General features: G+C 45.5%; 1 long non-coding RNA gene and 1 other non-coding gene across 6 annotated transcripts; one reads left to right on the top strand and one right to left on the bottom strand.

Annotated features, from left to right (window-relative positions):
* Positions 1-201: 201 nt before the first annotated feature.
* On the bottom strand, positions 202-308 carry LOC113835571. The gene has a single exon (XR_003485216.1). It is a non-coding gene; the product is annotated as a U6 spliceosomal RNA (small nuclear RNA).
* Positions 309-601: 293 nt separating this feature from the next.
* LOC103159701 lies at positions 602-4,573 on the top strand. 5 transcript variants are annotated; one of them, XR_004769633.1, is made up of 5 exons: positions 602-1,864; positions 2,427-2,705; positions 2,789-3,283; positions 3,443-3,817; positions 3,919-4,573. It is a non-coding gene; the product is annotated as an uncharacterized LOC103159701 (long non-coding RNA). The 5 variants fall into 5 exon arrangements; XR_003485170.2 differs by having other exon boundaries at positions 602-793; positions 3,443-4,573; XR_004769632.1 differs by having other exon boundaries at positions 602-1,152; positions 3,443-4,573.
* The last annotated feature ends 23,307 nt before the right edge of the window (positions 4,574-27,880 follow it).

Raw genomic sequence — 27,880 nt, 5'->3', positions numbered from 1 at the left:
TGTGTGAAACTTATCTCAAAAACAAAATAAATCACAAGTTGCAAAGGAAGCCCATGGATAAGGCACACTGCAAAGAGATGGGTTTGTCTAGACCCCTCTTCTTATTTCTTTGAGGACTGTGGTTCCGTTGAGTCAAGCAAAAGTTAAAACGTGAAGAATGTTTTGGAGGCTGTTGTGGACATGAAATTTAAAATTAGGAAGAAAAATATGGAACGCTTCACGAATTTGCGTGTCATCCTTGCGCAGGGGCCATGCTAATCTTCTCTGTATCGTTCCAATTTTAGTATATGTGCTGCCGAAGCGAGCACAAACTAGCGGTCCTCTCAGGAAGTATATAGGGGCAAAATTTTTGTAACTTTTACACTTACGGTGAGGATCATGTACTATGTTTATACATACAATTGTTTTATAAACTAGTGCCTTCTGAATTCTATGCTGAAATTTTGTAATTTTTTTCTTTAGTTTAGATGTAGAGTATCAGTTATGTCCGCAGCTTCTTTTCTACTTGTATATGCAAATGAAGGGACGATGGGAAACAAACCTGTTCCGGGCCTATCAGTGCGCGGCCCCGTAGTCACGTGATGCGCGCTGTGCACGCGCCTGACCGCGCGGAGTTCGCTCTGGGGTGCTTCAGCAGTGTGCCAGTGAATCCTCGGGACAAGGCGCCAAAGTGTCCACCCACCCCACTTGGAAGGGCTGGGCAAAGGTTGCACGTGGCTCGTCAAGCCGGCCTTGCCTCGGAAACTCCACCAGTGATGCGGCTGCCCACGGTGGCCTGCTCTGGGTGCTTAGGGTGTGTGAGTTGCCTCACCCCCCCACCTCCACCCCCCGGCTTGTCGAAAACCGCGCCCTATCATTGGAGCCGAGGGAAAGAGGGGTGTCCATTTGGGGACCCAGTGTGACCCGCGACTGGCGGTAGCTGCGGGGAGGGCACGCTCTAGCTCCTGCGTTTACCAAGGGCCAGGGACTTTAATGGGTACAGTTCCACCCACTTTGCAAATTAGGAAATTGAGGCTTCCCGGCAGGTTAAACCAAGTGGTCCTGCGCGACGAGAAAGAAGTTGAGATTTGGAGGCAAGCCTTATTCAGAGGCCGGTCTTTTCTCATGCATAGCAGGACAATGAAGAAAGAGCAGCCCTCCCCACCGTTCCAGGTTAGACATTTACTCTCAAGCTTAGACTCATCTTCCTCTCTTCCTTCTTTGCTCTGACAAACCTGGAGCGCCGACAGGTCGCCACACACTTTTTAAGGGGAGAGAGAGAGCACGGAGCTCGGGTGCCAGCAAGGGAGCCAGACACACGCAGAGAAGGACTATGTCGGGTTGTGTTTGTCACTGAGTGACCACCCCTAGGGTGGGCGGCCACAAAGGGAGGAGACCTTTGAACAATGACTTCATACACAAGCAGCCCTGAGAGGATAGGGTCAGAGACCACCAGGAAAAGCCACTGGAGTCAGTTCCGCTCCCCAGTGCTCGGCCTGCGTTCGGTTAGAAGGACCCGTCCATCCACTGTGGCAGAGAAGCGCCAGGCCTGGCTTTTGGAGCTGAGTCCCCAGCCTCCCTACCTGTTTTCAATGAGATGGAAATCAGGTGCACGTTGCCCAGCTTCTCACGTGACCTCTCTCTAAATAAGCAGTAAGCAACTGCAAAACTCAGAATGCTAATAATGGCCTATATTGAGTGAAAAGAGCTAATTTGGGCAATGATGTTTCCCTCGGATTTACAAAAGGGAATTGCAAATAACCAAACAGTAATAGCACTGATGGGAGATGATGCTAAACTTCAATCAGCACCCGCGTTAGTTATTCACATATTTAGAAGGGAACCTTTTCGACACAGTGGCTGCGCACACGCGTTACGGTGACAGGTACAGCCGGTGGGTTCATAAATGCCTTAATGTGCAAGCCAGCATTGACAGACCTAGTTCTTGTTCACCGATCTAGGCTATTTTAAGCCGGAGTGGTCTGTTTGGTTTCTTGTCTGCTTGCTTTTTCTGGTCCAGAAGCAGAGGAATCTATCTGGATTCTAGTTCCATTCTTTCTGGCTCTAATTCTGTTTTAGCTTGAACGAAGACTGTTTGCTACTAATGTCTTGTTGAGCCTTGACATGCTGCTGTGCTCGTGTAACTGAAGGGCTTTCCTGAGAGAACATAATTAGCAAAATGTAAAAATTCCTAGATGGCTCAGTGGGTAATCAGGCTGATGACCTGAGTTTGATCCCTGGGACCCGCATGATGGAAAAGAGAGCTGATTCACTCTCACAAGTTGTCCTCTGACCTCAAGTTGTCCTCTGACCTCCACACACATTTGCCATGGCACACACCCACACCCACACCCACACCCACACCCACACCCACACACACACACACACACACACAAAAGGTAATAAAATTTAAACTCCTATATTATTTTTGTGTCCTGCTTTACAAGGGTATGAACATGGTGGTCATCCTTGAGGTGTGACAGCCCCAGAAGGATCTGCAGGAGCTACTGTAGACCAGGTCATTTCAGGCCTGCTGAGGAGAACAGTGCTCTCCTCAGCCTGGAAGGCCCAACAGTAGTGGAGGACACTACTGTGATTTGGGCCTAAAGTTTCATTCAGAGGTGGAAACAAACGGAAGGAAATTCAGCCACAGGGCACCGCTGCTCCTGAAGAAATGAATGTTTTCCTCCCAGAACTGAATTACTGGTGTGCTGGGACTGGCAAAGGTCTGGATTATTTATCATGAGAGTAGGTTGTTCTGCCAATTTGGTTTCCTTGGCTTCCTCTCACTATGTGACTTTTATTGCAGACCATGGAGGCCTGCTAAAGGATGCTGCCCTCTGTGTGGTGATGTACCCAAATTTACCGTCAGCAAAGACCGAGCAGATGGGGCTATCTAGTCGTGGACTTCAACACTCCCAAACTGTAAGCTGTATAAGCCTCTCTTCTGTATAGACAGATTCCAGCCTCAGAAAACAGATAATGGGTGCATGGAGGAGACAGAATGGATGTGGTATGAGACTGGAGGAGAGGTCACATGAAGGAACCCCTTCCGGGGAGAATCAAGTGGATCATGACTTCACAGGAAGTCCCATTCTCCCAGGACATAGGCACTAAAGCAGAGAAGTGCGGGTGTTGTCCAGGACTGGCTCTGCCAGCTATCTTGGAGCTACAGTGGCAGCAGAGCCTCTGTACCCTTCAGGGTCATTGACTTCTCTCCACTCTGCAGACCTGAGATGTCTGCAGACAGAAATGTGGATAGTCTTCCCTGATTGCCTTGGGCTGCAGAACCCCAAGGGACAAGGTATGGTGACTTAGTCCTGTTTGGGGTGTGGCTTCCCCACCACCTGAGTGAGAGAATACAGACCAGGTTTAATTTTTGTTCTCTTTTCTTTTTCCCTTCCTTTCTTCCTTTTTTTTTTTTTTTTTTTTTTTTTTTTTTTTTTTTTTTTTCTTGAGACAGGGTTTCTCTGTGTAGCCCTGGTGTCCTGGAACTCACGACCTGGCTGGCCTTGAACTCACAGAGATCTGCCCGCCTCTGCCTCCTGAACACTGGGATTAAAGATGTGCACCAGCACATCCAGCATTTTTATTAAATTTTAATTATTTAAGTGTGTAAAGATTATCCTCAGTTGCACAAGACCCTGTCTCAAAAGTCAGAAAAAAATGGTTTGTGGTGGGGAGCTGGTGACATTGTTCAGCAAGTAATGTGCTTGTCACCTAAGACTGTCAACCTGCCTTTGGGCTCTGGAAACCACATGGGAGGAGAGAGATTGCCCTCTGACTTCCACATGTGTGCCATGGAGCATGCACAAGCCCCCATCATATACACACAATGGTAATGTTTAAAAAAAAAAATAGAGGAGGAGGAGCTGAATCTAAGGGCAGACCTGTTAGCTTCTGCCTGAGTCAGCATGTCTGTTTCATTTGCTCCTTCAGATATTGGCACCAAGGACTCTGATGTCACTCATCCCCTGGGCACACTGACAGTGGCTGTGGTACACAGCAGGAAACTGCTTCATAATAGTCCCAGTGGCCCCTCTGCTGACTCTGGATCACCCTGAACCAAGCCTTTCCACGTTCCAGGCTGACTTCTCTTCCAGGATGGAATTCCTGACCTTGCTGGCCAGGGCTAGGGCAGTGGGGGGGGGGGGCAGATGAGAAAGGGCATTGGATAATCCAGAGAGGTCTGCACCCTCTCCCAGAGAACCACTCCCCTTACCTGGTGAGGAGTCACTTGTCCCCATCCCCCATCAGGAAAGACTTGAAAAACCAGAAAATGAGAGTGCCAAGATGAACCATCACATTGTGTTAATATTTTCACACCACTTAACTCTCATTAAAATGTACTTTGCTGAATTTAATATGTGATTTCAAATGACACAACATATTAAGTGCTTAATATACTAGAAATTATGAAACTATTATAGTCGATGCCATATGAAATAATTAGAGTGAATTAAACTTTAGCAGCCGAGTGAAGGCAAGGCTTCAACTTATAATATCTGCAAGTCGCTCAAGCCACCGCTGTAATCCCCCAAATAAATGTCCAGAAATTAGGCTCTTTAAATAAAAACTGAATTTCATGTGTATTTACACCACAAGGTCTTCTGAACTTTGGTGACATGGAACCTGGCTGCATTGGGCAGGTGAGGAGGGGCCCTGGGACCCGCTCCCAGGGAAGAGTTGTGGGGCTTTACCTGCCTTTGCCCTAGTAGCATAACTCAAGTGGTATATGATGTCAAAATGCATAGGTTTCTTTTATGTTAGATCAGTGCACTGCTGAGCTATAAATAGAAGCATGCCTACTCACCTCGAAGGGCTGTGCTTCAGCTGTTTTCTGTGCAGCCTCAGCCTCACAGTGCATCTGTTACAAGCCTCCATTTTCTGCTGAAGAAACTTGGTCTAAAAGACAATCATCAAGCCCTTCAGTCAGATCCGTTGTGCTGGCCCATACATGTTACTGTGTGAGCACATGCACTTGTGTGTTTGTTCACCACTATGGGGGGGGGGGTGTGCGTGATGTGCACATGTATTTGGAAGCCAAAGAAGGATGTCCTTTATTGCTCTCCACCTCATTTATGTGTATGAATGTGTGTCTGTGTAGGTGTGTGAATACACGTGTGTGCAGATGCTCTCAGAAGCAAGCAGGGGGCTTCGAAGCCCTGGAGCTGGAGTTACTGTGAGTTACCCAACCTAGGTACTGGAAATGGAACTCTGTCCTCTGCTAGAGCAGTACTTACTCTCAACTGTTGAGCCAACTCTTGGGCCCCTCCACTTTATTCATTTGAGGCAGGGTCTTTGACTAAACTGATTTGTCTAGCCAGCCAGCAAGCCCCAGGGAATCTCCTGCCTGCATCTCCTCCACAGTGGGATTCCAGGCACACTCTGCCTTCCCTGAGTTTTTACGTAGGTGCTGGAGATCAAACAGCAAGCTCTCTACCCACTGAGGTGCCTCCCATCCCTCACCATCCTGATTTTCATCCTGTGGCCAATGGCCATGGTATCAGGACCTCTCCCCGCCTCAACCTTTTTATTTACTCACATTTGTTTATTCACTTATTTATTTATGTGTACATGTGGAGGTCAGAGGTCACCTGACAAGAGTTAGTTCTTTCCTTCCACCATGTGGGTCTAGAGGTCATGGGACCCCTTGGCAAGTGCCTTTATCCACTGAGCCATCTTGCTATCCCTGCCTCAACATTTTTGAGTACTCACATAGTTTACTATCATACATCTCTTCCCTGGATAAACAATATTAATCTTTGAAGAATCTCTGTGGATGTGTCTAGAATAACAGAACAGATATATAAACAACATGAAAAAGTAACAACTAAGAGGTGATCATGGAGGATAAGAAAATGGGAGGAGTCTGGGTATGTGGCTCAATTGGTAGAGTGCTTGCCTAGGATGCACACCCCTACCCCCCCCCCACACACACACATGTGCGTTCTGGCATGTTCAACTTTGTGAGAAGACCATTAGCAGGGCCAGGTGCAATGGTATATACCTGTAATGCCAGTGCCTGGGAGGATGCACTTGGAGGACCTTGAGTTAAGGGTTAGTCTGAGCATCACAGTGAAATCCTTGCTCAGATTAAAAAAAAAAAAATAGGGGTTTGGGATCTGGCTCTGTTGGTAAAGAGTTTGTCTAGCATTCATGAAGACCTGTGTTCCATCCAAGCCCTGGGTATGATGGTGCATACCTATAATCTCAGCACTCCAGAGGTGGAGGCAGGAGGATGAGAAATTCAGGGTCAGCTGGGTGGTAGTAACACATGTATTTAATGCCAGCACTCTGGAGGCAGAGGCAAGCTGGATCTCTGAGTTTGTGGTCTGGTCTACAAATCGAGTTCTTGGACAGCCAAGGGTGCACAGAGAAACCCTATCTCAAAAAACCAAACGCCTTCCCAAAAGAGAGTTGAAGAAGTTCAGGGTCATCTTTGGATACATAGCGAGTTTGGTGCCATCATGGAATGCATATATGGGGCACTTTCTCAAAAAAAAAAAAAAAAAAAAAAAAAAAAGGCTGGCTCACCATACACCAGACATTAAAAAAAAACAAAAACAAAACCAAGCCCCCTACACTCCCAAACCCCCAAAGCAAACAAAGTCAGTGACAATCTTCTATAACTCTGCTTTTCAGTGAAGAGTTTGGTATTATGGCCACACAGCTTTTCAGTATCGGTCTTAGCATATATTATGATTTCTGTCAAGATCTTATGATACCAGATTGCTTTGAACAATTGCTGGCATGAAGAAGCAGCCCCCTTCCCTGACCTCCTCTGGGGAATATTATCTTAAGGTGTGTTACTTTTGTTTTTGTTTTTGTTTTTGTTTTTGTTTTTTGAGATTGGGATTCTCTGTGTAGCTTTGGAGCTTATCCTGACACTCGCTCTGGAGACCAGGCTGGCCTTGAACTCACAGAGATCCGCCTGCCTCTGCCTCCTGAGTGCTGGGATTAAAGGTGTGCGCCACCAACACTCGGAGTGTTACTTTTGTTTATGATGCATTTGTTTAACTCTGTGAAGTTGTGCTACTTTGCCTGTCTAAAACACTTGATGGTCTAACGAAGAGCTGAATGGCCAATAGCGAGGCAGGAGAAAAGATATGTGGGGCTGGCAGGCAGAGAGTATAAATAGAAGGAGACAATCAGAAGAGGAGCAGCAATAAGAGAACAAAGTGAGGAGGACATCAGGGGCCAGACACCCAGACACCCAGACACCCAGACACCCAGACACCCAGCCAGCAGAGGAGTGAGGGTGAAAGTAAGATACACAGAAGTAAGAAAAGGAAAAAGCCCAGAGGCAAAAGGTAGTCGGGCTAATTTAAGTTAAGAAAAGCTGGCTAGCAGCAAGCCAATCTAAGCTTGGGCAGTCATAACGAATAATAAGCATCTGTACATGATTTATTTGGGAGCTTGGGTAGTGGACCCCTCAGAAAGCCACAAGAGCAAAAACATCACACAACACTCTTCTGAGCATGCGCCTCCTGCAGCAGTCCAGCTGCACTAGCTGGATAAAACACCTTCCTTTCCAAGATCAGATTATGTTCTCACCCTTGAAGGGCAAACTGGTTGTGGGAGACAGTAAGGTACAACCTTTCTTTGTTAAGATATGTTATTTATATTTATTATTATTATCATCGTTATTTTTGTTATATGTATGTATGTGCAGGCATGATGATGTGTGGGCCATGTCACATCACCAGGTCAGAGGACAATAGTCAGTTCTGTCTTCCATCCTTCCATGGGTTCCAGGGATCAAACCCAGGTTGCCAAGGGTAAGATGCAGTGAGCACCATTACTGGCTGAGCCATCTTCCTGGCCCCTGCTTAAGATATTTTAATTGATATATAACAAGTGTACTTATTTAGGATCACAACTTTTCACAGGCATATTGAGTATAACCAGCAGTAGAAATGTTTGGGGCTCTACAAAAATTCAGACCTGTAGACTTGTCTCTCCCACTTTAACAGAAGACAGTTTAGTCCTGTTTTTATTTGTTTGTCAGTTTCCATATTCTTTTTTTTCATATTTTTGTTTGTTTGTTTTTCTTTGCTTTTCGAGACAGGGTTTCTCTGTGGCTTTGGAGGCTGTCCTGGAACTAGCTCTTGTAGACCAGGCTGGTCTCGAACTCACAGAGATCCTCCTGCCTCTGCCTCCCGAGGGCTGAGATTAAAGGCGTGTGCCACTTTGCCCATCTGACTTATTTATTTTTCAAGGTTTATTTTTAGAATTATGCATAAGTGTCTGGGTGTGGGTATGCACACGTGTGTGTGAAGGAGCCCATGGAGGCCAGAGGTGTCATCAGATCGCTCCCCTTGGAGCTGGAGTTACAGGTTGTTGTGAACTGCCTGTTGTTTAACTATTGGGGTGAATATGATCAAAGTACAATGATAAACATGCATGAAAATGTCATGATGAAACCCAGGATTTCATCTGCTAGTAAAAAAGTTATTAATAAAATCAAGTCTGGACAAGGGGCACTGCCTAGGCTGCCATGCCGGGCTCCTCTCCTTGGGTCATCTACAACTCCCTCCTGTAGATGAAGCTGGTAGGATGAGTGGGTAGACATGGTTGGGGAAGATGCTGTTGCTAGTCTGGCTCCCCAGATTAAGTCTCCCCATTCACCTTGATGGGGTTCCTCCTGACTTTATTATTATTATTATTATTATTATTATTATTATTAGTAGTAGTAGTAGTAGTAGTAGTAGTAGTATTTTGAGACAGGGTCTCTCTGTGTAACAGCCCTTGCTGTCCTGGAACTTATTTTGTATACCAGGCCGGCCTCGAACTCACTGAGATCCCCCTGCCTCTGCCTCTCTGCCTCCTGAGGGCTGGGATTACAGGCATGCACCACCACTTGGGGTTTTATGCATTGCTGGAGATCAAAACCAGGGCTTTGATAAGGTAGGCAAATGCTCTACCAACTGAGCTATACCTAAACTGTCTTCGGGGGCTTCCAGAGGCAGTGGTTCTACCTGGAGTCCCTGTGAGGAGATCATGTAAGCTCAGCCCTCCTAGCCCCAGGACCATGGGCCAGAGGTCGGGTAGAGCAGGATGTCTACTCTGATGGTGTCTGGGCTTGAAAGCACATCTCTTAAGTGGGTTTTCAGAGACCCAGGGGAGGCTATGGGACTGGTCACAGGGGTCATGCGGTAACCAGGTGTGTTGTGGGAAATAGTAGGGAAGATTATCAAAGAGGTAATAGCCGGATGACTGCCCCACCCCGGCAATCTAGTGATGCCTCTATTCAAACCCATGCAACCCCAGCCCTAGGCCGAGTGCTCAGTCTGGCAGTTCATAACAACCTGTAACTCCAGCTCCAAGGGGAGCGATCTGATGACACCTCTGGCCTCCATGGGCTCCTTCACACACATGTGCATACCCACACCCAGACACTTATGCATAATTCTAAAAATAAACCTTGAAAAATAAATAAGTCAGATGGGCCTCAACTTTCGGTGTCTGTGCTAGGAATCCCCTTTCTGCTTAACAGCGGGGGCCCAGAATCCTTTTTAATCTCCTCCTTTGATTTTTTTTTTTAAAGTGTGTGTGTGTGTGTGTGTGTGTGTGTGTGTGTGCGCGCGCGCGCGCGCGCGCGCGTACCCACGAAAAGGGGTTGGAGCCCCTGGGACTGGAGTGGTGAGACAGGTTCTGGGAATTGAACTCCAGTTCATCTGGAAGAGCAGTAAATGCTCTTAATCTCTGAGACATCTTCTCAGTTCCTCCTTCCTCTCATAAATGACAATGCGGTGTTACTGTTTACAGTGCTGGCAAAGGCAGCCTGAGCAGACACTGCTAAATCTGGGTTGCAGGGGAAAGCAAGGAACTGACTGACCACTTTGTTATGCGCGTTACGAGAAAAGGCCATATCCACACTTCCTTCCTTCCTATTTCTATGAAGGTCTCTGGTGTCTCTCTTTCCCTGATGTCTAACACTCCAGCCCCTCTCACTTTTGTTTTAGACATTCCTCATTAACCGATGGGATGTTCTCCTTATTGCATTAGCCTGGGACATTTTTATTCCTCCTAGCTTCTGGAGGTCGTTGTAAACGTCAACTGAATGGGGAATTTACCCGGAGTTCCAGGTTCCAGTCCTAGCCCACACGCGTCTGGCTTTCCCTTCTTCTAGCAAGTTCCAGTTCTGGGCTGAGAGGGTGGATGAGAGGAAAGGTGGGGCTCAGCGAGCAGCTGTACCCTTCTCACTCTGCCACCAGAGGGCGATGGCTCCGCGCAGGAGGCCTCTCGCTGGCAAGCCAGCTCGCCCCGGGTGCGATGCCCTCCAGGCGCCTCCTGCTGCTACATAGCGCCAGCCCTGCTTTCCGGAGGCTCTTGAGTGGGTGGGAACAGGCCTTCAAGACCAACCTCCTGCCTCTGCTGCTAACTCTGGTCGATGACACCTCCCCTTCTCTGGCCTATGCTCTCTAGCTGGGATAGACTGCAGGATCCCCAGTTCAGCGGGAAATGGAAAACAGGGCCAAGACACAGGAGCCTCGGGAACTAGAGTCCCTTAAGTGGACCAGCGGGCCAAAAGATGAGGATCAGGGAACATGAAGGAAAGATATAAGCCTTTGACAGCAGAAGAGGTAGGGAACGGTGGGTCAGAAGAGGAACTGGAATTTAGACCTTGGATTTAGAGATGGTTTCTTACGAGGGCGGGGTGGGGGGCACCAGCCACTGCAAGAGAAAGGGACCCCTCAGAACAATCAGCCCCTTTAAGAGAGTGCACTCTCTTAAAGGACTCCAACTGGGGAGCTCACTGGCTTGAAGGAGCGTTGGCACTTGAAAGTGCCTCTGTCCCCAGACACATTTAAAAACGTTAAGCAGAAAGCTCGACCCCAGAGCCGGCTCTAGCAATAGGATTAACCTTGGAGGGGAAGGTTTCATTTTCTGTATGTGGTTCAAATTCCTCTTCAGTAGCATCTGTAGTACCAGAAAGCAGCCATTTACGGCAGCAGAAAAAAGCGATACAAAAACGGAAATAAACAAAACAGGAAACAAAATATCTTTAAAAAAAACACACACAGAAATAAAAACCCCAAAACCAATAACTTAAAACCAAACAGCAAAACCAGGCAGAGTGGTGCGTGCCTACAATCCCAGCACTCTGGAGACAGAAGCAGGTGGATCTCTGAGTTGGAGGCCAGCCTGGTCTACAGATCTAGCTCCTGAACAACCAGGGCTACACAAAGAAGCAAACAAAACAAAAAGACTACAAACCAACAAAAGCTCCCCAAATCCAAATGAAACCAAAAAGTCACCTCCTTCAAGAATTGGGGACCAAGACCTGGAGAGATGGCTCTGCAATTAAGAGCACTGGCTGCTCTTGCAGAGGACCTGGGTTTGATTCCCAGCACCCACAGGCTGACTCACAACTTCAGCTCAGGGGTTCCCATTCCCTCTTCTTGGCCCCATTAGGCAACTGCACGCATGTGATTTGCAAACATACATGTAGGCAAAACATTCATCCACACACATTAAAAAGATGTTTTAGGGGGATGGAGCGATGGCTCAGCGGTTAAGAACACTTGCTACTCTTCCAGAGGTCTTGGGTTCAATTTCCCAACACCAACAAGGCAGCTCACAACTGTATGTAATCCAGCTTCAAGTGATTTGACACCCTCACACATGCAGGCAAAACACCAATGCATAAAATAAAAATAAATAAATCATTTGAAAATTATTTTAATGTTTTTAAAAAAGAACTGGAAACTACAGAAGAGGATAAAGAAAATATATTCCCACATTCCTCCCCACCCCACAGACATTGGTGCTGTTCTTTCTCTACAAAATGAGGATAATGGTGTGAACAGGACAGGAATGTCCTGAGGACTCAGGGAACAGGGAACGTATGTAACAGCAATAGCAGACATTCCAGAAGTGTGAGCTATTTTTATATGGAAAGAAACCAGCCCCAAATTGTGCAGATCGGTTATGTGCTGTTTCCACTTATGCAACTTTCAAGTCAACTATTCTTCCAAAATGATATTTTTACTGATTGCACGATATTTCGTTCCATTTTGGTACAATTTATTTAAGTTAGCCCCTGCTGCGGAGCCTTTAGATTGTTTCCAGTTTTTGCTATTAGAATAACAGTGAGATTAACATCTTTAAACATCGACCCTCGTCAGCATTTCTGATTATTTCCTTAGGCAGATTTTTTTAGAGGTAGGATTACTAGGACAAAGGGCACAAATATTTTTCAGGCTTTTGAGTCAGGTTACAGAATTGCTTCCCAGAGAGATTTTGCCAAGTCCCCCTCCCACCTGCAGCGTGAGAGAGTGCCCACACAGCACACTAAAGAGGGATGTTGGGAGTGGGTGGGGTCTGAGGAGGAGGAACCTGGGGGAGGAACAAAGGAGATGGATTTAGGAGTGCAGTGAGGTTTTGTTTGTTTGGATAGGGTTTTTGGATAGGGTTTTTTTAAAATTATTATTTATTTAAATGGATATGTGTGTGTGCACTTGGGAGTTTCTGTGCACCACCTGCATGCAGGAGCTGTGGGGGCCAGAAGAGGTTGTCTGATCCCCTGGAACTCGAGTTACAGCCAATTGCAAGCCATTATGTTGGTGCTGGGAACTGAACTCAGATCCTCCAAAAGAGAAATAACATGCTCTTAACTAGCAAGCCATTTCTCCATACCCAAGGTGCAAGGAAGAAAGGCAAAAACTAAACTTCTTCCCTTCTTTTCTTCGTGTGTTTTGTGTGTGTGTGTGTGTGTGTGTGTGTGTGTGTGTGTGTGTGTGTGTGCACGCGCACACACACGTGCACGTTTTGTTTTTGAGACAGGGTCTCACCATACTACTCAGGCTGGTCTAGAACCCACCTCAGTCCACCTACCTCTGCCTCCTGAGTGCTGGGATGAAATGAATGCACCGCCAGGCCTGGTAGGAGTGTGATGGTTTTAATTGCTGACTTGACACAACCTAGGATCGTCTAGGAAAAGAGTAATGAGGGATTGTCTATGTTAGTATTTAGGCATCTGTACTGGCCTGTCCTTGGGATTCTGACAGGATATGTCCTCAGCTGCAGCCACTAAGAGCTCCACCTGTGCATGGTCACTATGTTCCCTTTTAAAAAAGGCTCTGCCCACCTCTCATCCTCCTTTCTCTCTTTCTCTCGGCCTCTTTGTGTGTCTGTCTCTCTCTGCCTCTTTCCTCTCCCCTGCTGCTCCTGTACCTGGAGGCCAGTTTCCCGCTCTGTTTTCCCTTTTTACAATCCTTTTCCAATAATAATAATAATAATAATAATAATAATAATAATAATAATACCTCTGCTTGAACTTTGTTGCATGGTGTCTTTCTCGAGCCACTTTTTAAAAAATTACAACAGTCTAGAACACTTGGTCTGTGGGTGTGTCTCTAGGGGGTTGTTTTTGATTGCCTTTATTGATGTGGGAAGACCCAGGCTGAAAGTGGGAGCCTCGGTCCCTGCTTTAGGGTCCTGGGATATATAGGAAGAAAGAAGGCTAGCCAGGCACTAAGCACCATCAATCTTTTTCTCCACTGCCAATGGGGATGTGACATGAATACATGCTTTATGTTCCTGCATTGACTTCCTACTGGCTGACACAAGCCCATTCCCACCAAGCCGCTTTTTGTCAGGGTATTTATCACAACAGCACTAAAACTAGACCTCAGCTAACTTGCTTTGAGCTTAGGAAGGGAGACCCCATATTCTGAGTCTGCTGGAAAGAGGTATTGTTAGGTGTGGATTAAGTCTGTGTACTCAAGAGGCTGGTCCCTGATGGGGGGGGAGTGGGAGGTGGGGGGTGTCTCCCTGGGGATCTACTCTGGAGAGTCCAGGGCATCCCTTTGGAGGTAGATGAGGTGAGAGCTTGAGGAATGACCTTCAGACTTGGAGTTTTTGTTCTACAACATGGAAGGTGTCCTTTCTCTTCAGTATGCAAGTACCTAAGCCATACGAACCTCAATGAATTCTTCAGAACACATGCTAAAGAGTCAGAAATAGGATCTGGAGAGATGGCTCGGCACTAACTGTTCTTCTAGACGTCCTGAATTCAATTCCCAGCAACCACATGGTGGCTCACAACCATCTATATTGAGATTTGATGCCCTCTTCGGGTGTGTAGACATACATGCAGACAGAATTCTCTATACATAATAAATAAATAAATCTTTTTTAAAAAGTCAGCAATAATGGGGATGAGAATTCATTGTGGCAACACAGCCATGAACTTCTGCAGTCAGGTCATACTTGCAGGGAACCAGGGCTCCCTAACTTATATCAGTTGTTCCGAAAGGCCACTGTAAGCTTACAGAAATCCTAAATAAGGTAGTGGTGTTTTTAAAAACACAATCACCATTCAGGTTTACCCCAGGAACTCCAAGTTGCCTCAACATTGGAAGGTTATATGACCATTTCAAATGACAAGAACCATCAGCTGATAAAGTTTACATCCTGTTTATGATTTAAAATGTCTTCTAGGGATTGACATGTGAAGCAAGCTTGTTCCTAATTTGAACTAATAAAATAAAATGTCTTCTAATTAGGAGAGGTGTCCTGATTTGTGAAAGGTCATAGAGAAAAGCCTTGAGGCAAATATGATGCATAATACAGAAATGTAGGTTTTCCTTCCCTAAGAGCTAGAGCAAAGCATGGAATCTAGGTCCTGCTGCCAGCTAACATACGGTCATGGTCTCTTTGGACAGAAGTGTGAGGAGAAAAGGCTGCTGGGCTAGAGGAGGACTAGATCATCATGACAGAGACAGAACTTTCTAAGATTTATCTTATGTGTATGAATGTTTGTCCTGCATGTATGTTTGCATACATGGTGTGTGCCTGGTACCAGCAGAAGTCAGAAGAGGAATCTGATCTCCTAGAACAAGAATTGCACAACAAGATGGTTGTGAGCCCCACTGTGGGTGTTGAGAATCGAATCCATGTCCTCTATAAGAGCAGTAAATGTTCTTAACTACTGAGCCATCTCTCCAGCCCCAAGAAAACTTAAAATAAATTTATTTATGTATTTGTGTGTGTCTATGCACCTGTGCATTCATGAATCCTGGTACATGTATGGAAGTCAAAGGACAACTTGTAGGAGATCAGACAGTAGTGAACAAACAATAACATAAACAAGTCTCCCCAAACCAAATTAAACTATGGACATGACGATTGTAGAACTATGAGAATCATAAATACTGACACATATATGATGGCAATAACAGAGGAAGGAAGAAGGAAAAGAAAATGGAAAGAAACCGAGTGCCTGGTGGAGGGCTCAGGGGAGAAAGTGCCTGCCATGAAACATGGTGCCCTGAATTTGATGCTCAGAACTAATGTAAAAGTATAAGGAAAAGGGGCCGGAGAGATGGCTCAGAGGTTAAGAGCACCGACTGCTCTTCCAAAGGTCCTGAGTTCAATTCCCAGCAACCACATGGTGGCTCACAACCATCCCTTATGAGATCTGGTGCCCTCTTCTGGTGTGCAGATATACATGGAAGTGGAATGTTGTATACATAATAAATAAATTAAAAAAAGTATAAGGAAAGAACTTTGGCATGTGTGAGCAAGATATATATATATATATATATATATATATATATATAATATATCACACTAATAAATACATTTTAAAAAGAAATATTTGAAGAAATGGTTATTGAGAATATCCCCTAAATTAATGTTAGACACTAAAACATAGGTATAGGAAGCTCAAAAAAACAGTAAGAGTCTGGGCATGGTGACATACACCTTTAATCCAGCACTTGGGAAGCAGAGACCTCTGTGAGTTTGAGGCCAGCCTGGTCTACAGAGAAAGTTTTGGGACAGCTAGAGCTACACAGAGAGATCTTGTCTCAGAAAAGAAAACAAAAGCAAATACTACGCAGGATAAAAATACCAAATAAATAGATAAACAAAATCAATCTATTCCCAGACGTTTATAGTCAAACTCTAGAAAATCATATTTAAAAAAAATTGAGAGCTAATATAATGGTCCTTATGATAAATGTCCCCCATGGCCTCAGGCATTTGACTGTTTGGTCCCCAGTTGGTGGCACTGTTTGGTGAGTCTTAAGAGTCGTGGCCTTGTTGGAGGAAGTGTGGCACTAGAGGCCGGCTTTGAGAGTTTAAAGTCTCTTGCCATGTCTAGTCCACTCTCTGATTTGTGCTTGTGATTGTGATGGGAGCTCTCAGTTTGCCCTCCAGCTACCATGCCTGCTGCCTCCACTCCATCATAGACTCTAACCCTCTGGATCCATATGCCCAAATAAACTCTTTCTTCTGAGTCACGGTGTTTTATCACAGAGACGTGGTGCAGTAACACAGTCGCCTAGCATGCAAGAGTGTCTAGTTACTCCCAGTACTTCACAAAGAAGGAAGGAGAAAAATGGAGGGAGGGAAGGAGAGAGGCAGAGAGAAGGGACTAAGAAAAAGGATGCACTAGCTGAACATCATGGTCCACACCTGTCAGCTCAGTGCTCCAGAGACCAAGGCAGGAGGATTATGACTCAAGGCCAAACTGGGCTACACAGCAAGACCCTGTCCCAGCAGCACCCCCCCCCCCGCTGCCAAGTAGCAAAGAACAAAGGAAAGTAATAGGAAATAACAATAAATATAGTAAGCATCAATTCAACTATTTTAACAATAACGTGGAATGTCAGGCAATCTAAACAAAAGTGAGACAAAAATAAGGCCCATTTATATGTTGTCTTTAATACACTCACTTTAAATAAGAACATACGGAGACTAGATGAAAGGAATTGAAAGAGACAGAGCACTCTCACACATATCACAAGGAGTGGGAGTTGGCTGGACTAACGTCAAGTAGAACAGGCTTCAGAGCAAGAAAATCTATCTAGGATACCAGGGGCATTATGTGGTGGTGACAGAGTTGAACTCTTCAGGGAGACACAAAAACACATAAGTCGCAGAAATAGAGTTCAAAATACAGGAGGCAAAAGTTGAAAGAGCTGCAAAGACAAAGAGATAACCCAGTGTCACAGCTGGAGACGTCAGTTCCTTCTATTAGAACAGATCCATGGTGCAGGGTGGGGGCCTGGAGATGACTCAGTGGTTAAGAGCACAGACTGCTTCCAGCAGACCTGATTCCTATCCCAACACCCACTTGGCCATCTGTCACACCAGTTCCAGGAGACCCAACACTCTGTTCTGACCTCTGAGGGTACCAGGCATGCAAGTGGTGCACAGACAGATATGCAGGCAAAATAAGAGTACACATGATTTTTTTTAAAAAAAAATTTAAAACAAAACAAAAAAGATCCAGCAGCCAGCAAACAGTAAGGACATCGCTGAAATCAACAACACCATCAATCAAGCAGACATCTGTAGACAACTCTATCCAACAACCATGTAATAGACATTTTGCTTAAGCAAAATGGACTGTTCACCCAAATAGACTATAGCCGGGGCTATAAAACACATCTAACAAGTTTCCAAGAATTCAAATCATACTGTCTGCTTTCAGAACATGATGGAGTTATACAGAAAGAGAGCCAGGAAATTCAGATACTTGGGAGTTAAATAGCAGATTTTGAAATAAAACCCGAGTTAAAAGAAGAAATCTCAAGTGTAATTAGAAAATATTTGCAACTAAGTGAAAATAAAAACAAAACTTATGAAGATTTGTGAGCTGTTACTGAGCTGTGCTTAGAGGAAGATTTACAACACTGAATACATGCATTTGGAAAGAAGAAGGTCTAAATCAATAATTCAAGCTGTTCTCTTAGGAAAGCGGAGAAAAAACCTCAGCAAACTAAATGCAAGATAAGGGAGCCTGAGGAGGTGGCTCAGCAGGTGAAGGTGCTTGCCTGGCCTGAGGCCTAGTGACCTGATTTCAATCCCTAGGACCCTTATAAAAGTAGGAGAGAGTTGACTCCACCAAGTTGTGCTCTGCCCTCCACAGGTGTGCTATAATGGTTTGGATGTCACTTGTCCCTTAAAGGCTCAGGCATTCGAGCATTTGGTCCTCCGCTGATGGTGCTGTTTGGGGACGTTTAGGAGATGCAGCCTTGCTGGGGACAATGTTATTCTCTGGCTTCCACTATGCAAATGTGTGCACAACCACACACATCATATAAAAAGATAAACAAACAAATGCAATTTTGAAAGAAATCACGTAAGAGTAAAATGGAAAAAAAAAATGCAAACCAACCTCCCAGGCACCAAAGTCATTTGTAAGCCCTGTGACTATTGTAGTACAGCCATCGGTTGTGTGTGTGTGTGTGTGGAGGGGGGATTGTGGGGGGAGGGGGTTACTAGTTACTACTCTGGGGGAGGAAACATGAACTTGGACCAGGTGAGCTCTGGGAAGCTCACAGAAGCAGCCACAATTCTGCTTCTCAAGGAAATGGATGTCCTTCATCAAGGAAGATGACCTCTTAAGGGAAGTCACTTAAACCTTGTGTCACTATCTTCCCTGCTCTGACAAAACATACCTGACAAAAGTGACTCCAGAGGGAAAGGTTTATTTTGGCTCCCATGCCATGGGCACAGTAGAGGAGTCATGATGGCTGGAGGATGAGACAGCAGGTCACATGACATCCACAATTAGGAAGCAGCTGGATGTGAACTCTGGCATTCAGCTCTCTTTCTCCCTTCTGTTCGGTCCAGCAAGACGCCAGCCCACGGAGTGTTGCTGCCCACATTTAAGGTGGGTCTGCCATCTCAATTAACCTAGATAACCTCTCACAGGAATGCCTAGGGGCTTGTCTCCCAGTAACTCTAGACCTTGCCAAGGAGACAATCAGTATGAGCCATCACAGAACCTTAATGAATTCTAGGGGTTTTTGCTTTTTGTTTTCTTTTAAATTTGTTTTATGTATATGAGTGATCTAACTGTATGTACAACTTTATACCAGAAGAAGACCATGAGACACCACATGGTTGCTTGGAATTGAACTCAGGACTTCTGGAAAAGCGGTCAGTACTCCCAACCACTGAGCCATCTCTTCCAGCCCCTGTGATTTTTTTTCTTTTGGCTAGATGGTGAATTGCTTTTCAGCTAGTATTTTAGGAAATGAGCTAGTATAACAGACATGCAGCTTAAAAGGCACAATACTAGATCCTAGCTAAAGCTCCATTCTGATCCAATGAAACAAAACAAACCCCCAGCCCCATTTTTATTAATGTATAGACTATAACATTCATTTTTAACAAGTAATATTTTAAATTCAGGTGTTGAATCAGCAGTTAGATATGGCCAGCTCTGATGGCCTAGGAAAGCTGCCCATCATCATGGAGACTATGTTTCTTAAGCCTTTGAAGTTATGAAACAGTGTTGTCTGAGTTACTTTTGCATTGCCCTGACAAAACACCAAGACCAAGGCATCTTATAAAAGAAATCATTTAATTTGGGGTTCATTGTTCCAAAGGGTTAGAGTCCATACCATCATGGTAGAGAGCATGGGAGCAGGCAGCAGGCAGGCGTGACCCTGGAGCAGTAGCTGAGAGTTTACATCTGATTTGCAAGCACTTGGCAGAAAGAGCTAACTGGGAATGGAGTAGGCTTTTGAAAACTCTGAGCCTAACCCCAGTGACACACCTCCTGCATCAAGGCCACACCTCCTAATCCTTCCCAAACAGTTCCATCAACTGTTTGGACCAAGAATTTAAATATATGAATCTATGGGGGCCATTCTCATTCAAACTACCACAAATATCTTTTGACTATTCCCATTGTACATGTTATTTGGGAACTGTAGAGATAGCTCATCAGTTAAGAGTGCTTGCTTCTCTTCCCAGCCCCCACTAATAGCCACCTGTTATTCCATCTTCAGAGAATCTGATGCCCTCATCTGGCCTCCACCAGCACCTGTATGTACTCATACACATATAAATAAATAATAATAAAATATTTAAAATTACTGAAAATATTTTCTGTGTATGGGTGTTTTGCCTGCTTGCATGTCTATGTACCATGTACATGCCTACCATCCATGGAGGTCAGAAGACAGCATGGGATCTCCTGGAACTGGAATTACAGACATTTGTGAGCCACCATATAGGTGCTGGAAATTGAATCTGGGTCCTTTGCAAGAACAACAAATGCTCTTAACTGCTGAGCCATCTCTCCAGGCCCAATAAAATAAATAAAAAATTTAAGTTATTTCAATACTTTTCCATGGTTGGATATATAACGTAAACAATTCAACATTAAGAAATACAGGAGAATATAAATGCAAACTAAGTCTCTTGTCCATCCCCATCCTCAAACCATTCACGACTTTTTCCAGGAAGCAGCTGTGGCTACATTTTCCTGTGTATTCTTCTAGGAATATTCTAAACACACACACACACACACACACACACACACACACACACACACACACACACACACACGGTGGCAAGTTCTGGCTTACCCAGATGGGATCTTCCTGTTTGAGAGGTCTGGAGATGGGCAATCAAGGTGAGGCCAGCCACAGCTGTGACATTCCTCATGCTGTGACTCTTGCCAGCTGGCTTGTTATGCCTCTGGGTCACAGGCGGCCTGCTCTGTGCTCACCCTCACACTTGAAGTTTAAAAATGAAGAAGCAGGAAGGTAAAAGCTAAGGATGGCTAAGCTGAGACACATGGGCTCTCAGGTATCTCCTCCCGCCGTGTCCTGTTTACATCTTGGGGCCACAGTGGTGTCATGTGGCTGGTTGGAATATTTTAACTGGGCCCAATGCTGCTCCAAACATTTTTCTAAAAAAGAGCAATGGTAAATAGCTGCGTACTCTATCTGCCCATCTCATTCTTCATCAACCACGCTTCTCAAAGTGCATACCCCCAGGGCCGGCTAGATGCATTTATTTCCTTCTATATCTAACCAGATGAGAATATGTCACTTATGTTTGTGGAGAGACTAATATTCTTGCTATACCTGTTTCTGATTTTCTAAAAGCATGGATTTCGTAGCTGGACTTAAAGTCACCCAGAATAAAATTGCATTTCCAAGCATGCTTCCGGTTCCATATGTGGCCATGTGGCTGAGTTCTGTCCTATGGCTCGAGAGGAAAGATGATATGCATGCCTCTGTAAAGCACACTATGTCTTCCTCTTCCTCCTTGTCTCCTTTATCTGTTTAAAACCAAATAGATTCAGAGTTTTCGCACTTGACAGTTTACATTAATGGGACTCAGGACATGAGCCACTTCATTTCTGAACTCAATAGCTTCTTTCTCCTTCAAAAAGGCACAGAATCCCAGGCTTGAAGATGCTCTTCCCACAAATGACACCCTTGGCCTGTTCTGTGTAGTTAAGAGGAGTTGACACTCTCTTCTCACTTCCATGAGCATGAGCATACACATATACACACCCTCAGGAGGAGAGGGGGGTGAGGGTGGGGGGAGAGGGAGAGGGAGGAGGAGGGGGAGAAGGAGAGGGAGGAGGGCGAGCAGGACAAGAAGAGGGAGGGGAAAGGGGGAGGAGGAGGGGAGAGGGACAGGAGGAGGGGGAGAGGGGGATGAGAAGGGGGAGAGGGAGGAGAAGGGGGAGAGGAGAGGAGAGGGAGAGGGGGGGGAGGGGAGAGGGAGGAGGAGAGGGAGAGGGAGAAGGAGGAGGAGAGGGAGGAGGGAGGAGAGGGAAGAGGGAGGGGAGGAGGGGAGAAGGGGAGGAGGAGGGAGGGAGGAAGGGGGAGGAGGAGAGGGAGAAGGAGAGGGAGAGGGAGAGGAAGGAGGAGAGGGAGAGGGAGAGGGAGAGGGAGAGGGAGAGGGAGCTTTAAGAAAGGAGTTTGGAAAAATTTAAGTGGCCCAAGTAAGCATAGCAATTCATCAAACATTTACCAACTCCTTCACGGTATATGTATTTCCTTTCTCTACCCTGTTCAGGACCACTTTCATCAAAACAGCAGCAGGCCTCACACATACAGAACGAAGGTGGCTCTTTGACCTTGAGGAGGCTGGAAAGGCACTCATGGCTTCCCAGTCCTGTGATGGAAGGATTGTAAGGGCATGGGAGCTGTGAGGGTGCACACGTGCCCTTTGGCAGAAGACCTCCTCTATGATTATAACGTAGGGTAGCTGACCTGCAGCTAGCTCTGCCCTCTGCAGCAGATGTGCATGTGTGTGTGTGTGTGTGTGTGTTGGTGAGCAGGAGTTCGATAGGCACAGACCAGGAGCTGGATGGACTCCAAGGGAGAGACTCCACAGCTGGTGTGACATGTCATCTGCTACTCATTACACCCTCACAGCTTGAAAGCTCCTTGGATTACCAGACAAAGTTGGCGCTGGCAGTGTGTGGAGGGAGGAAGAGCTGTCCTTCAAGGCTAGCCTGCACCATCAGTCACTGGAGGAGACCATGTTCCTAGGAAATAGAGTGAGAGTAGATAGTCAGAGTTGGAGGGCAGGGTGTAGCCAGGTGGAAAAGCATGCTTACCTAAAGTGTGTGAGGCCCTGGTTCAATCTCCAAAGGGGACACTCTCTCTCTCTCTCTCTCTCTCTCTCTCTCTCTCTCTCTCTCTCTCTCACACACACACACACACACACACACACACACACAGGCACATAGTATTTATGAGGTATTTTGAGAATGATAACTTTGAATTGGTAATAATCATTATTCCTTAGTAAGAATTATTATTAACAATCCCTCTCTTAGAAGTGCTGTGTGGATAGCAATTTCTTTTTTACTTTTATTTGTATTTTGTGTTTCTTTTTTTCTTTTTTCTTTTTCTTTCTTTCTTTTTTTTTTTTTTTTTTGAGACAGGATGTGTATTTCTGGCTGGTCCAGACTCACTCTGTAGACCCAGCTGGCCTAGAACTCACCAAGATTGGTCTGCCCCTACCTCCCAAGTTCTGTGCCACCACACTGGCTTTATTTACTTTTAATTTTATAAAAATGTATGTGTTTTCCATTGTGGTGGTGCATGCCTTTAATGCCAGCACTTGGGAGGCATAAGCAGGCACATCTCTGAGTTTCAGGATGCCCCGCCCTACATAGTAAGTCCCAGACCAGCTAGGCTACATAGGGAGACTTTCTCAAAAACAAACAAACAAACAAACAAAAAAACAGTATTAGTGTATGTGTGGAGGTCAGAGGACAACTTTCAGAAGTCAGTCCACTCCTCCAACCATGGGTTCCTGGGATGGAACTCAGGCCATCAGGCTTATAGGGCAAACACTTTTTGCTTGCTAAGATGCCCCCCCCACTTCATATTTTTGAGACAAGTTCTTGATTTATATAGTTCATGCTGTTTTTAGACTGAGTGTGTAGTGCAGGCTAGACTCCTACACACACTCCGACTGCCTCAGCATCCTGAGTGTTGAGATTACAGGCATGCACCACCACGCCCAGCCTGCAATGTCTGGATAAGTACATTTATCTGAATAAACATTTGAAGGACCACGAGAAACCAGCAGTAGGAAGGCAGTGTTTGCAGTTTAAGAGCTGGAAACCCTCCAGCTGACTGCCTGGATGGTCACTTGGGAGTTGTGCCATTCCACAAGGGACCTAACCTGTCCTTAGCTCCTCTTTCCCCATCTTTAAAGTGAAAATAATAGTACACATTTTATTACTGGGAGGAGGCTGGGCCAGAGCATCTGCGATGTTCAACGGGTGTGGGCAGCCACGGAGACTTATCCCACTAATAGTATAATTACCTTATTACGTTAGCAGCACCTACTTCAAAGGGGTATTGGGAGGTAGGAACTTGCAGAGAACTTTGCAGCAGGGCCGGGCACTTTGTGCTGTCAGCATTATTCAGGTCCCTGATGCAGAGCATGCAGCTAGTGGGTGGCAAGGCTGACCCTGGAGTCCAGGCGGGTCCAGTATCCTCCAGCTGCCCAGCTGGGATGCAGACAACCCTCGCCCCCGCCAGAAGGCACCCTGGGAACGGAAAGCTGGCCGCCCTCCAAGTCCCAGGGCGCCCTGGAGCCGAGTCCTGATGCCCCTCCCCCACTCGGGAACAAAGTGCACTTCTCTAGTGGGGGGGGGGGCATTCCAGCAAACCGAAAGCACTGCGGTGGTGGCTCAGTGGCTGCTTCCCTCAGAGGGGCGCGCGAACATCGTGGGCCACAGGGACCATCCGCCCCTGCCAGGGTGTGCGCACGCAATTGCACGTGCACGGGCCAGGGCAGGCGTCCCGCCAAGCACACAGCTCGCTCCTGCTTGCACTGTTTTCCTAGTCCTTCTAGTTCTGGAAAATAAGGACAGAGTGAGCTCCTGTGATCCCACTGGAGACGACAGCCATTCATTTTGGTTGTACCCCCTCAATGCTCCCTCCAGTCCCCTGGACATGTGCACACATGTCCACACATGTCCACATAGATGTCCATATAGATGTACAGTGAGGTAACAATGGGGTCCCTCCACCACTGTACCGTTGGTCTTTTTTCTTTTCTTTCTTTCTTTTTTTTTTTTTTTTTTTTTTTAAGATTTATTTATTATGTCTTCTGCCTGCATGCCAGCAGAGGGAACCAGATCTCATTCAAGGTGGTTGTGAGCCACCATGTGGCTGCTGGGAATTGAACTCAGGACCTCTGGAAGAACAGTCAGTGCTCTTAACTGCTGAGCCATCTCTCCAGCCCCATACCGTTGGTCATTAATCCACTTTTCAGAGCAGTTTTTGGTTAAGAGAAAATTTCAAAATTCTCTTATGGGCCTCTTTCCCAGCATCCCCAGCTCCCCTATAGTTTGGCCTTCTGCGTTTCTAATCCCTGATCAATAGAAACCCTCCATGTCCACTCACTACTCACATTAAAGGCATTGGCTTTTGGCAAACACAGTATCATGTAGCCATCATTGCAGAATCCTCCTCCCCTTCAGCCTGTGCTGGTCAGTGTTAACTGTCAATTTGATGAGATCTAGAATGACCCTGAAGATGGACCTCAGGGCATGCCTGTGGGGGATTATCTTGACTTCTTTAAATGGAGAGGGAAGACTCTTGCAAGATGGGCAGGACTGTTCCTGGGCTCCTGGCCTGTGTAAGTGGAAAGAGGAAGCTGGGGAGAGATGAGTTCATCTTCCCCTGCTTCCTTATCATGGATGTCATATGAACTGCTACCTTGAGTTCCTGTGTCTTGACATCATTACTTTGACCTGTGAGCTAAAATACACCTTTCCCCTCTCAAACTGCTCTTGTCAAGGCAAAAAATAACTAAGACTCAGTCCCAGAGCATCATTGTGGGTTTTGTTTTTTTTTTTTTTTTTTGCCTTTGTTCTTCTTATTTATTTCTTTTCCATCTCTATGTGGTTTTGCTTTTTTCAGAGTGCCCTACTTGACTTTTCTAGCATGGCTTCCTCCACTAAACAGTATGTATGTTCTTAAGTTTCTTTCATGTCTTTTCATAGCCAAGAGCTCATTTATTATTCATAACTGGGTAATATTCCATAATATCATTGTACTACAGCTTACTCATTCACCTTTTGACTTTTGGCCATTATGGTATTTTTTTTTTTTTTTTTTTATTTTTGGTTTTTCGAGACAGGGTTTTTCTGTGTAGCTTTGGAGCCTATCCTGGCACTCACTCTGGAGACCAGGCTGGCCTCGAACTCACAGAGATCTGCCTGCCTCTGCCTCCTGAGTGATGGGATTAAAGGCGTGCACCACCAACACCTGGCTCGATTTTTTTTTAAGCTACATTTCTGTGTTGTCTAATTTTTATGTCAACTTGATCCAAGCTAGAGTCATTTTGGAAGAGCAAGCCTCAATAGAGAGAATGCTCCCACCAGACAGACTAGTAGATTAGCCTGGGGTACATTTTCTTGATTAATGTTTGATATGAGTGGACCCAGCCCATTGTGGATGGGTGCCACCGCTGGGCTGATGATCCTGGCCCTAAGAAAGCAGGTTGAGCAAGCCACAAGAGACAAGCCAGTGATCAGTGTTTCTCCATGGCCTCTGTATCAGCCCCTGCTTCTAGGTTCCTGCCCCGATGGACTGTGATGTTGAACTGTAAGCAGAAATAAACCCTTCCCCCCCAAGTTGCTTTTGGTCGTGATGTTTTATCACAGCAATAGTAACCCTAAGAAAATGTAATCAATTGATTTATGTGAGGAGAAGGTATGGATGCACCATTACTGCATGTGTGGAGGTCAGAGGACAACTTGCAGAAGTCAGTTTTTGCCTTCTGTCACGTAGGTCCTGGGGACAGAACACAGGCTTTTAGGCCTAGAGGCAAGTGCCTTTCTCTGCAGGACTATTTTGCTGTCCATTTTTTACAATTATGAATGAAACTTTTTGTTGTTTTAAGACAGGGTTTCATGAGGCCCAGGCTGGTCTTGAACTCACTATGTAGTCAAGGATAACTTCAAACTTCAATCTCCTACCTCTATCACCCAAGGGCTGGAGTTTGCCACCATGCCTGGTTTATGAGGCGCTGAGAATTGAAACAGGGCTTTGTGTATGCTAGGGTAGAGTTCCAACAGAGCCCCAGCCCCAGCCACAACTATGAACAAAATGTCTACAATCATGTGTGTGCAGGTTTATGTTAATGCATTCTAGCTTGTTTCTTTCAATTATGCTACAAATGGCTTGCAGCAGTCTATTTGTTCCTTGTCATCATTTTAACCACTTCATACAATACTGTCAAGGTTTCTTTATTGGTAACAGTGTGGTGGTTCAAATAAAAATTACTCCCAGAGGCTCAAATATTGAATATGTGGTCCACAGTTTGAACTGTTTGGGAAGGATTAGAAGGTGTGGCCTTGTTGGAAGAGGTGTGTCACTGGGGGTGGGTTTTGAGTTGTAAAAAACCCTTGCCAGGCCTTATCTGTTTTTCTGCCTTATCTGGGCTTTCAGGTCAGATGTAAGTTATCAGCTCCTGTGCTCCAGTACCATCTCTACCTGCCTGCCTGCTTGCCTCCTGCTGACAGTCATGGACTAACCTCTGAAACTGTAAGCAATCCCCCAATTAAATACTTACTTTTTTTTTTTTAAGTTGCCTTGGTCATGATGTCTCTTTATAGCAATAGAAGAGTGACTAAGACACATAGATTTGTCTTTTTTTATTTTGACCTTATAAACCTACACCAGCTGGCTTGTCTACATTTGATGATCTCTTATACTTGCTAAGGCCTTTGAGTGCCTACTATATGTTCCGAAGCAGGCATTGTGGAACTTACCAACAACTAAGGGCAAGTTGAACAAAGTCCAGTCGGACTTGTTCTTGGTGTTGCTTTAGGTGTTAGGCTGTGTGGACCCCAGAAGCACCAGGACTAAAATTCAAGGATAGGGTCTGCACCACACTGTTCCTCTATACAAGTAACCCCAGTTCAAAACAAAATGCAAGGTGGGTCTCAACAAATGAATTGGAATAGCTTCGAGAAGTCTAGGGATCTAGTGATTACATAGAGCTGGGCAGACCAGGGAAAGTGGTGTTAAAATTCATCCATGGAGCTTTTGTGCATTGGGCACAGCCTTAAGCATTGGACAAATAAAGACACAAACCAAATTAATGAAGATCATATGGCCCAGCCAGAGAGACAGGAAACAGACACAGTTTGTGAGAGGCTGTGGCCCAAGCTGCAAAGGAAACACAGGCTTCTCTGATGGGTGACATTCTGGGATTTGAGGCAGGGTGGGGTGCCACCACCTGAGTCAGGATAGCCTTGAAGGAGGTGACTCTGAAACCTTGAGAATTTTGGCATGGGCCATGGTACAGGGTCTGCGGAATATTCTAACAGTTAGAACAAGCAAAAGCTTGTAAGAACAGGTTCTTGCTGTATTCCAAATGTTATTGGAAGTCAGTCTGGTAGGGCCACAAAAGGAGAGGAGAAAGTAGTTCAAGGGAAGTTGCAGAAAGGTATGGTGGCATATTCCTGTAATCACAGTGCTAGAGAGGCAGATGGAAGAGAAACACATACAAGTTCCAACCCAGGACTACATGGTGAGACCCAGTTTCAAAACAACAGCAACAACAACAAAATAAAAATAAATAAAAATAAAAAAGATGAAGTTGAAATTACAAAGTAGATACATTTTGTTTCCATGAACTG

The sequence above is a fragment of the Cricetulus griseus genome, chromosome 4, assembly GCF_003668045.3.
Source record: "Cricetulus griseus strain 17A/GY chromosome 4, alternate assembly CriGri-PICRH-1.0, whole genome shotgun sequence".
Lineage (NCBI taxonomy): Eukaryota > Metazoa > Chordata > Mammalia > Rodentia > Cricetidae > Cricetulus > Cricetulus griseus.
This window is presented reverse-complemented; position numbering and strand designations above follow the sequence as displayed.